This window comes from Tenrec ecaudatus, chromosome 2, assembly GCF_050624435.1.
Source record: "Tenrec ecaudatus isolate mTenEca1 chromosome 2, mTenEca1.hap1, whole genome shotgun sequence".
Taxonomy (NCBI): Eukaryota; Metazoa; Chordata; class Mammalia; order Afrosoricida; family Tenrecidae; genus Tenrec; species Tenrec ecaudatus.
This window is the reverse complement of record NC_134531.1, coordinates 48,686,298-48,698,099: the sequence shown is the minus strand read 5'-3', so window position 1 is coordinate 48,698,099 and position 11,802 is coordinate 48,686,298.

Here is an 11,802-nt window from a genome sequence, read left to right as displayed (position 1 = left end):
AGAAATACTGCCCTGGCTAAAAATCATCAAAATTTGAAAAGCATAAATAAATTCATAGATTCCAGAAATGTAAGAACCACAAGGAAAATAATAAAAACACACATTGTATTCAAATTGCTTAAAGCAGCGATAAAGAAAGACAGAAATATCCAGAGCAGAGGAAACAAAAAGGCTCATTAGTTTCCACGGGGGGGGGGGGGGGGGGGAATGAAGTAACAGAAGATTTCAGTTAGAAAATAATGCGTTCTAGCACGAAGTGGAGCACCATTTTGACAGGACCTATGACGTGGTCAAGTCTGCCGCACAGACCACTTTAAAATGTTGAAAAGTCAGAGCGGTACTTGGAGGACTGAGATGTATCTGGCATGCTTGGGAAAGTTGGACATCAAACAAAGAAGATTTGATATGTTTGAATTATGGTGCTGGTCAAAGAATACTGAACATACCATGGACTGCTAAAAGATCAAATAGTCTCGGGAGAAATACAATGTTCCTGAGAAAATAGTATGGCAAGACTTCATCTCATGTACTTTGGACATGTTATCAGGAGAGGCCAGTCCTTGGGAAATGTTATCCTGTTTGGCAAAGTTGAGGAGCAGAGAAAAGAGGAGGACCTGTGACAAGAGGGATTGACACATGGCTGCAACCCTGGGCTCAAACATGATAGTGATTGTGAGGTGGCCCCGGGCTAGCAGTGTTTCATTCTGCTGTGACTTGGCAGCACCTAACAACAGCATGAAAAACCGTGCTCCGGAAGTACGCTCAGAATACGCCTTACAAGCGAAGATAGTGACACTGTGTCTCATGTCCTTTGGCCATATTCTCAAGAGGGACCAGAGTCTGCAGAAGGAGATCATACTTGGTAAATGGAAAGCTGTGAAACAGAGGGATACGCTCAATAACCTGGATTAACCCCGTGTCTGCAACAACGCATGGAAACAGCAATAGCGGTGAGGTTGGAGCAGGAGCAGGAGCAGGAGCAGGAGCAGGAGCAGGAGCAGGAGCAGGAGCAGGAGCAGGAGCAGGAGCAGGAGCAGAAGCAGGAGCAGGAGCAGGAGCAGGAGCAGGAGCAGGAGCAGGCAGTGCTTTGTTCTTTTGTGCATCGTAGGGTTTCTATGAGTAGAAATGGATTTGATGGAACCTGTATTTCAACCTTGACTCGCTGGTAGTGAGTTTGGAGTTTTGGTTTTGGAACAACAATAATATGGAGCCCTAGTGGTGTAGCGGTTTCACATTGGATGCTAAGTGCAAGGTCAACAGTTTGAAACCACCAGTTACTGAAAGATGAGGCTTTTCACTCCTGTAAAGAGTTACCATCTACGATACTCACAGGGACCGTTCTGCCCTGTGTGATCAGGTCACTATGAGATGGCATTGACTCAATGACAGGGAATGAACAACAATAACAAGAGGGAAAAGATTTGTCAACCTAGACATTTTCACTTGTTAGATGTAGTTTCTTCATGGCAGATCAAATAAGTTGTTTTTAAGTTCAAATCTTGTATTTGCCCACCAATTAGATGTCTGCCTGTTCTATCAACTTGAGATATCCAAACAGAACCCACTGCTCTGGAGTTAATTCCCATGCACTGTAACCTTATTTTAATGTGACGCATAGTCACCAACTGATTATGGCTCCTGGTGACTGCCCCTGTGGGTTCCTGAGACTCAATCTGTTCCTGGGCAGAAAGTGTCCTCTTTCTCCAGGCAGCGGTCTTGCATGGGCTCTCCTTTCCTGGTAGTCCTGGGGTTCCTGTTCTTGCTTCTCAATTTAATGACAGAGCTGACCAATCCCCAGGTTGAAGTCCTCTACACCTTATTTTCCCTCTTCCCCCACCCCATAATTGGTGGGAATTACAAATGTACGGATAACTCCAAACCAACCAACCCAGGGCCAAGTGGATTCCAGCCCATAGGGACAGGCTAGCACGGCCCCTGTGGGTTTCTGAGAAGGAAACTGTTCGTGGAGTAGAAAGCCTTATGTTTCTCCAATGGAGAAGTCGGTGGTTTCAAACTGCTTACCTTGCAGTTAGCAGATCAACATGTAACCACGACACTACCAGGGCTTCTTAATAGATGGAAGAAAAAGCTATGTCAAACAATCGCAGTTACTGATAAGGAGCCTTGATGGTGTTGATATATGTTAGACTGCTAACTCCAAGATCATAGGTTCAAATTCATGAGTGAAATATGAAGGCCTCTTCTCTTGCAGAGATTTATAGGCCCTGAAGCCCCATAGAGTGTTGCAATGAGTCAACCTGATGGCAGTGGGGAGTGGGTACTGATAAATGAAGGTTAAAACTCTCCAAATGTATTTATGAATGTCTTTACTGTTGTTGCTATTGTTGCTAGGTGGTGCCGAGTAAGCCGAACTAATAGTGACCTTATATACAACCGAAGAAAACACCACCCGACCCTGCAGCATCCTCATAGCCATTCCTAAGTTCATTGTTATAGTCAGTCTCTCTCTCTCTCTCTCTCTCTCTCTCTCTCTCTCTCTCTCTCTCTCTCTCTTTCCTCTTTTTCATTAACCCTCTTCATTACAAAACACAGTATTCTTTTATAGGGACTGGTCTCTCCTGATAACATGCCCAAAGTACAGGAGATGAAATCGCCCCTTTCTCTCTTCTAAGGAGCGTTCTAGCTATACGTTGTCCAAGACAGACTGGTTGGTTCTTCTGGCATTTCACCGCATATTCAATATTCCTTGCCAACACCATAACTAACATGCATCAATTTTTATGCAGTCTTCCATGCTCATTGTCCAGATTATTTCACAGACATATGATGTGATTAAAAATACCATAGCTTGGGTCAGGCTCACCTCACTCCCCAAAGTGACAGCTTTACTTTAAAGCTCTGTGTAGCATCTTTGGCCAATACCAAAAGTCCTCCGATCTCTTGACTGCTGCTTCCATGAGTATTGATTGTGGATCCAAGCAAACAGAAATCCTCGACACCTTCCATTTTTCTCTATTATCTTTCTGTTGTCTATTGGCTCACTTATGAATGGCTTACTTTTCTTTGCACTGAGTCACAATTCATACTGGTGGTCTTAGACTTTGATATTCCTGAGGAATTGCTTCAAGTTCTCCTCACTTTGAGCAAGCAAGGTTGTGTCATCTTCATACCATAGGATTTTGTGTTAGGCCATGTTGACTACAGAAACATATGTTGTGACACTCATCTATGTATAAGAAAGAGCTTTATATCAAGAAAGCGTCCCAGCCCAGTACAACTCAAGCCCATAGGTACTGCTTCAGACGCATGCAGCCACATGGTATGATGCAGAACTCAGGGAGATCACAGACCAGGGGGTGGATCCAAGGTCGATGGAAATATGGCAGGGCAATAGCGACTCTCAGCATAGCCGCCAGAGTCCCAGAAAGTAGGAATGTGGGGTAGCAGAGAGAGGAGAATGTTTCCAGAATCCTCATTATGATAAGCCCACACCCCCAGGGAAGCATCATCAGGCTGTGACCTGAGTGACAGGTTGGACTCCACTCTGACATCTTCCAGTTGACATAAGATTATTTATCATAGTTGTTAATATGAATCCTTCCAATATTAATGCCACGTTCTTTTTAATACAGTCCAACTTTTTAAATTGCATATTTATTTATTGGTTGATTTCTAATTTTATTATTTTAATCATTTCATTGGGGGCTCATCCAACTCTTATCACAATCCATACACACATCCATTGTGTCAAGCACATTTGTGCATATGTTGCCATCATCATTCTCAAAACATTGCTTTCTATCTGAGCCTCTAGCATTAGCTCTTCATTTTTACCTCTTCCTGCTCCCCTCTCCCCCATGAACCCTTGAGAATTTATAAATTATTATTATTTTATCATATCTTACACCATCCAACATCTCCCTTCACCCACTTCTCTGCTGCCCATCCTCCAAGGAGGAGGTTATATGTAGGTCTTTGTAATCTGTTCCCCCTTTCTCCCTCACCTTCCCTCCACCCTCCCGGTATTGCCACTCTCACCACTGGTCCTGAGGGGTTCATCTGTCCGGGATTCCCTATGTTTCCAGTTCCTATCTGTACCAGTGTACATCCTCTGGTCCAGCCAGATTTTTAAGGTAGAATTGGGATCATGATAGTGGGGGGTGGGGAGGAGGAAGCATTCAAGAACTAGAGGAAAATTGTATGTTTCATCATTGCTACACTGCACCCTGACTGGCTAGTCTCCTACCCACAGCCCTTCTGCAAGGGGATGTCCAATTTCCCACAGATGGGCCCTGGTCCCCACTCTGCACTCCCCCTCATTCACAATGCTATGATTTTTTTTTTTGTTTTGGTTTTTTGATGCCTGATCCCTTCGATGCCTTGTGATCTCACAGGCTGGTGTGCTTCTTCCATGTGGGCTTTGTTGCTTCTCAGTTAGATGGCCCCTTGTTTATCTTCCAGTCTATGGGACCCCCGATTCTATATCTTTTGACAGCTGGGCACCATTTCTTCACCACTTTTGCTTATGCACTCGCTTTGTCCTCAGCAATCGAGTTGGGATAGGCTGGTGTGCTTCTCCCATGTGGGTTTTGTTGTTTCTCAGCTAGATGACAGCTTTAAGACTTCAGATGCCTTTAAGACTTCAGATGTTATATTTTTGATATCCGGCACCATCAGCTTTCTTCACCACATTTGCTTGTGCACCCATTGTCTTCAGTGATCATGCCAGGAAGGTGAGCATCTCATACTGCCAAATTGTTAGAACAAAGTGTTCTTGTGTTGAGGGAGTACTTGAGCAGGGACCCACTGTCCATCTATTTCCTTAATACTAAACCTATAAATATATGTACACAAATATCTTTCTCTCTCATCGTATATAAATATATTTACATCTGTATATACATGTATTTAGATCTCTGTACCCTTTGCCTCCTAGTTCTTTCCTCTATTTCTTTGTACTTTCCTCTTGTCTCACTATCATGTTCTGCCTTCATTTGGGTTTTAGGAATTCCTCTCGGTTACATTGCCCTTGATCCAGTCCTGCCAGTACGGTCCAACTTTTTGTGTTATTTCCTCAGCATCCAGATGAAATAAGTAGCAATAAAGGATGCAACGCTGACACAACCTTTCCTGATTTTAAACCACACAGGATTCCTTTGTTCTGTTCAAACAATTGCATCTCTGCCTATGAATAGGTTCCACATGAGCACAATTAAGCATTCTGGAATTGCCATTCTTCACAATGTTATCACAATGTTCACAACTTGTTACTATTCACACAGTTAAATATCTTTTCATTCTCTACAAATTTATCTAGCACTCAATAACACCCTTGCATTCTCTGCTTTCAGTTAAGATCCATCTGATGTCAGCAACGATTTCCCTCATGCCATGTCCTCTTCTGAATCTGGCTTGAATCTCTGGAAGATCCTTGTCAATGTACTACAGAAACTATTTTGAATGATCTTCAGCAAAAATTTACCTGCACACAATATTGTTCAATAATATCCATATTCTGTTGGTTCTTTCCTTTGGAAAGGGCATACATATGATTCTCTTCCATTCAGTTGGCTAGAGAGCTCTCTTCCAAATTTCTTGGCATGGTCTGAGTGTTTCCAGTGTTGCATTAGTTTGTTGAAACATTTAAATATTGTTTTTTTGGTTTTGACAGTTTTATTTGACTTTGCCAGGTTTTTGCACTTATTGATGTATCTGCATGTCTGTCTAGATAAAATGGGTGGAATAAATAATTTGGAGATGAAAAGAACAGGGCCAAAATTTCTGGGGGGATATGGGAGAAGGGGAGGTGGGAGAAAGGAATGGCGGGTGGAAAACCAATGCAAGGACAAGGCAACAACAACTGAACTAAAATCACTGGAAGGAAGGGCACATGATGCCTAGTGGGGCTTAATCAAGGGCAGTGTAGCAGTGAGGAATTACTAAACCCGAATGAAGGCAAAACATGATGGTGGGACAAGAAGAAAGTAAAAGAGAAGAGAGGAAATAACCAGGAGGCAAAAAGGCCTAAATAGAGGCATGCACATATGTAACTATATATATAACAAGAGGAGAATAGAACTATGTACTTATATCTGTATGTTAAGAATTAAGGTTTCAGTTGGATATTGGGCCTTGGCTCAAGTACTCTCTCAACAAAAGAACATTTTGTTCTAACAATCCAGAATTCTGTGATGCTCACCTTCCCGACATGATTGCTGAAGACAAAATGGGTGCATAAGCAAATGTAGTGAAGAAAGCAGATGGTGCCTGGCTATCAAAAGATATAGCGTCTGGGGTCTTAAAGGCTTGAAGATCAACAACGGGCCATCTAGCTCAGAATCAACAAAGCCCACATGGGAGAAGCACACCAGCCTGTGTGATTATGAGGTGTTGATGGGATCGGGTACCAGGCATCTAACAACCAGAAAAACATCATGCCCAATGTGAATGGGGGAGGCTTGGAGTAGAGACCCGAGTCCATCAGTAGACAATTGGACATCCCCTCACAGAGGAGTCACAGGGAAGAGATGAGCCAGTCAGGATGTAGCATAGCACCGATAAAACACAACTTTCCTCTAGTTCTTTGGTGTTTCTTTCTCCCCACTATCATCACCTCAATTCTATATGTATGTATATGTATGAACTGTGATAAGAATTGTATGAGCCCCAATAAATTGTTAATAAATAAATAAATAAAATAAAATAAAACAAACAACAATGACAAAACCAAAACAAAAAAAATCAGATTAGATCAGGATGTGCACAGTGCTACAGATAAGAGCCTGCAGGGGATCTTGGATAGATAAGCCCTTCGGGGCCAACAAGGAGATTAGAGATAAAGGAGGATTAGGGGAGGTGGTGGGAGAAAGGGGAAATTGATCACAAAGATTAATCTATAACACCCTCCCAGGGGGACGAATAATGGAAAAGTGGGTGAAGGACGGCAGAGGATGAGGTAAGATATGAAAATAATAATCTATAACTTTTCAAGGGCTCACAGGGGAGGGCAGGCAGGGGAGGGAGTCGGAAGAAATGGGGAGCAGATATCAGGGGCTCAAGTAGAAAGAGAATGACTTGAAAATGATGGTGGCATCTGTGAAAATGTGCTTAACACACTGAAGGAATATGTGGATTGTGATAAGAGATGTAAGAGTCCCCAATAAAAGTATTTTTTAAAGAAAAGAAAAAATCCTGCAATAGTGCATGGATTTTTCTTCATTCCTTCAGTGTGAGATGTGGTGGGTGTGTCTCTCATTATAAACATTCTAATGTACACAATCCCTTCTAATTACGTTGTCTTCTTGAGTGTCCCTTAAATTTTTTAATTTAACTCTTTTATTTAATCATTTCTTTAATTAATTTTAGCTACTCTATGAAAATCATATATTTTTATTCAAATTGCCACTATCAGTCTATTTCAACTGACTAATGCCTATGATATTGATCTTTATGCATTCCATTTCACTTTTGATGATGTCCAACTTTCCTAGATTCATAGCTGGTGTGTTGCAGCTGTTTCTCTTTATCTGGAGTTAGCCAAAGAAGAGCTACTGGCACCAACTTTAACTGACGTATTTCACCATGGTCACCTCCATTCTGAGAAAGCAGCTTCTCCTCAGGCACAGTTTGGGTACATTCTGACCCAAGGAGCCCAGCCTCTATTACTATCTCTGACCAGGTTCTCCTTCCACTCATTAGGCCTTCAGACTGACAGTTGTTCCAAGTGATATATAAGGTTTTCAGGGGCTACTTCCTTCAAAGTGGGCAACCAATTCCTTCTTCATGGTCTGTTCTTAGTCCAGAAACTCTGCTGAAACCTGTTTACTCTAAGTGACCCTGTATCACAGCAACATAAAGTCACCACCATGCAACCAACTAATAGACAAGCGGTGGCTACAGAATGCCTTATCTTTCGCCTGAGGCATGGTTGGTAGTTTCGAACTACTGATCTTGGGGTTATCAGCCAAACACAAAACCACGATGCCACCTGAGCTTCTCTCTCCCAGCTTTGCTTTTAGTTACTTACTCATTCACTCATTCATCCATTTATAACAGATTGAGTCTTTTCCTGCCCCAGAACCAGGTGAAGCCTGGCCAGAATGCTCTCTACCAGTACAGTATAAAGTTGTATCCTCTCAGTTTTTTGGGTTTTTTTTTTAAAGTTCAATTGAGGTGTTTATTCCTCTGCACTCATTGTTTTGTGATCCCTAATAAGATCATACCTGGTCCCTTCTCTATTCCCTTTCTTCATTTCACTTATGACAGACTGTACTTTCTGTTTTCTTATTTACTAAGTTTCTTTGTAGAATGGAAAGGCCCTGGGACAATTCTATCCTTAGTGATTCTTTCCTATCTTAGACTGTGAGCTTCACAGGCACATCTGACTTTTAATCACATAAATATATTTGCCACTTAACTAAATCAGAGAGCTCTTGTTGGTGTGGCGTTACAAACATGGAATGGATGGAATGAGGGGACTTGAAAAAGTGTGCAGAAACATCCCTTTATCTTTTCATTGCCTTTTCCCACAAGCTTTTTGAAGACCCTACTTAGCTAAGTCTTCAGAAGTTTATTGGAGTCTTCAAAAAGTCCTTTGAAAATGCATGGGGAAATTGCACCCCAATACGCTCCTACTAACTTGTGATCACATGTCTGATCAGGCTCTGCTTAGGGGTGCTAGGAAGGATAGGACATCCATTTGAAAAGAGGCCCTGCCAGAACAACATGTACTCTGCTGAAACTGAAACCAGAACAAACAGCAAATTGATGTTGCATGTGAGTGGAAAATGTGTGTTTTATGAAAAGATTACGGGACAAAGTCCTGAAGAAATCGGTTTTTAGAAGGGGCGAGAGGATGTGGAAGATGAAGTCCATTGAAGCAGACCATCCACTTTTAATGTTTGAGGGAAATATTGATCTTTTTCATTCCTTAATTGAAGAGAACCAAAGAATACCAGCAGAAGCAACAGTCAACATCACAGACATCTCCGTTGGTTCCACTGACACAATTCTGCCTGAAAAATTGAAATTGAGCAAACTTTCCCCCGGATGCATCCCCAAACAGTTGCAGCCAGAGCAGCTGGAGACAAGCATTTCCATGGAAATTTTAAACGAGGATCTAGAACCACAAGCATTTCTTGGAAGAATTGCACCAGGATATGAAAGATGACTTTCCCAGGGCAATCCTGAAGACCAAGTACAAGCAAAGGAATAGCTACCAACAGGCGGAAGTGGTTTGACCAAAGCAAACGTAGGCAGGTGAGAAGCAAAGTTCATTCCAAAAGCTTTGGGGGATGGTAAACATATTCTGATTCTTTTACTTTCTGGGGGGGGGGGTGGCAGAAGAAAAATTACATTTTGCTTCTTGTAAGAGCCTTGAAAGAAAGCCAAAGCTGTTGCAGAAAAAAAATGCCTGGGTAAGTTTCACCTTCTTGGTGCTCCACCATAAGACTCCTTCTCATTCCTTTCATCAAAAAAGGGAAAATTGGAGAGAAGTCAGATAGGAAATTATTAGACACCATCTCCCAGTCCTGATTTGGCTCTGTCCAACTTCTTTTAATTTCCTAATTAAAAAATATCATTAAAGGGCACCTATTTCTCTTTTGTTTGTCAAGTAAAAGGGATTGCTTAGACTAGATTTAATTCCCAGGACTGTCAATTCTGTAGGGATAGACTAGATGCATGACTGGCATCATGGCTTATAAGTGTCTTGACTTTGATGGAACTTATGTTAAATATATATATATTTGGATTGTAATGAGTTGTACAAGCCCCCAATAAAATGATTTTTTAAAAGAATATATATTTTAATTTTTCTTTCTTTTTATTGGCAAAAGAAGCATGTTTATTTATTTCCCTTTTTAAAAACTGTCATTTAAAATTTTTATCTTTCCATTCAATTTTTTTGATGAATTCTTTTGAGAACCTCTCAGCTAGATAGGCAGGGCAGCATTGGGCTGCGATCTGCATGGTCAACAGTTTGAAACCACCAGCCTCTTGAGGGAGAAAAGATGGGTTTTCTACTCCCAATAAACAGTCTCAGAAAGTCCAAGCAGCAGTTCTACCCTGTCCTGTAGGGTCAATGAGTCAGCATTGGCTTGATGGCAGTGAAAAAACAATTGTTTTTCTTTTACAGGCAAAAATTTGGATATTAGTAAAGAACAAAGTGTAAATCTGATACAGCTGAATGCCCTAATAAGGCCAAAGTTCTGATAATTCCCTAAGGAATCCTAATATACTGGCCCTGTAGGGAAGCATCCAACTGCTAAACACCAGGTTGGAGACTTAAACCCAAGTGCTGCCCCTGGGGAGAAAGATGAAGCTTTCTGCTTCTAAAAGGATTTCTGGTCATGAAAATCCTAGGTAAGGCTACTATGAGTCGAAATAACTTGATGCTGGGTTTAATCTACCGGATGGGAGAGCGGATAAAAAGGGTCCAAGGAAGCATCGGGGCTGAGTGAAGAAACTTCAGTCTGGGTGTTAAGGCCAGAATAGTCAAGTCCACTTGGTGCGCCCCTGTGGCTGAGTAAAATACGCCAAAGTTAAATTGCTGCAATTTTTAAGGGGCCAGATGCTGAGCCACTATTCAAAGAACAGCCCAGCACTCCACCACTCATTGCTTCATGTGTTCGAAGTGCTGGTTTCTTAGCGCAGGTGGGGAGCGACCAGGTGAGTCCCGCGGCTGCTCTCTCATATGGAGATCTCCTTCCGGGGCAGAAGGCCTGCACAGCCAGGTGACAGGCCTGCATTCGGTGACATCTGTAACTCACAGCGGTTCAAGCTTCCCGTCCGCAAGTGATCAGCAAGCGCTCCGCGGAGCGAGGCGGCGGCTGAGCGCGACGGGCGGGGGCGGAGCTAGCCGCGCGCATGCTCAGTGTGGACGGAAGCCGCCGGCAGGTGCGCGTGCGCACCGAGTGGGCCCCGCGACTCGGCTCCGCCGCCGGGATTCCGGGCCGGGTTCGGGCGGGATGGTCCCGCGGTGCCAGGTAAGGGTGCGGAGCCCGCCGGAACGGGCCAGCCCCGGCCGTCCAAGCACGAGACCGCCGGCTCGCCGGGACCTCGTCCTCCTGCTCCGGCCCCAGGCTGCGGGCCCCTCCCCGGCGGCGCCCCTCCCGGCTTCGGGGACTTTGCTCGCGCCGCCCGGGAGAAGTGAAGTCAGCCCAATAAACGCCCTGGTCACGGAAACCGCACTGGCTTCACAGGAGTCTCTGACCTTTGCGCCCCTTTCTCATCGGACTCGTTTTGATGAAGTTACGTTTTCGATGAAAAAGAAGTGCCCTTCATTAAGGGTTCGTCTTCGTGCTGATGAACCCCCGACACGTCCGGGTCTGCATTTGCAAACCCTGATGTGCGCACCTCTGGTTCGTAGGAAATCATTTGCCCCGAGTGGGCACTTTACTGGGCCAGCTCTCTTAGGTTCCGAGTAGACGGTTGAAGTTTGCTCTGGGAAGTACCCGTTTTTCCTGTATTTCAAAGCCACCTGCTTTTGTAAATGTCTGGCGTCTTATATGTTGCATAACTTAATCTGGCAGCAGGGTTTAGTGTAGGCTGCAATCAAGGATCATTTGACAAGCTTTCGCCATTCATCTCTGGATTTAATCACAGGCTTGTCGTTTTAAATAGTCCGGGTGAGAAGTGTTTGTAAAAGGTGCCATGCTTTTATGAAAGAGCCCTGGTGGCGCAGTGGCTGAGCGCTCGCATGCCAATTGAGAGATCCTCAAGCCCCTGGGTGTGAGAAATGAGACCTTCTGCTTCTCCACAAGGTCCACGGCCTTGGAAGCCCTTTGAGACAATTCTCCATCCCATAGGGTCCTGACGAGTCCGAGTCACTCCCCACGGACC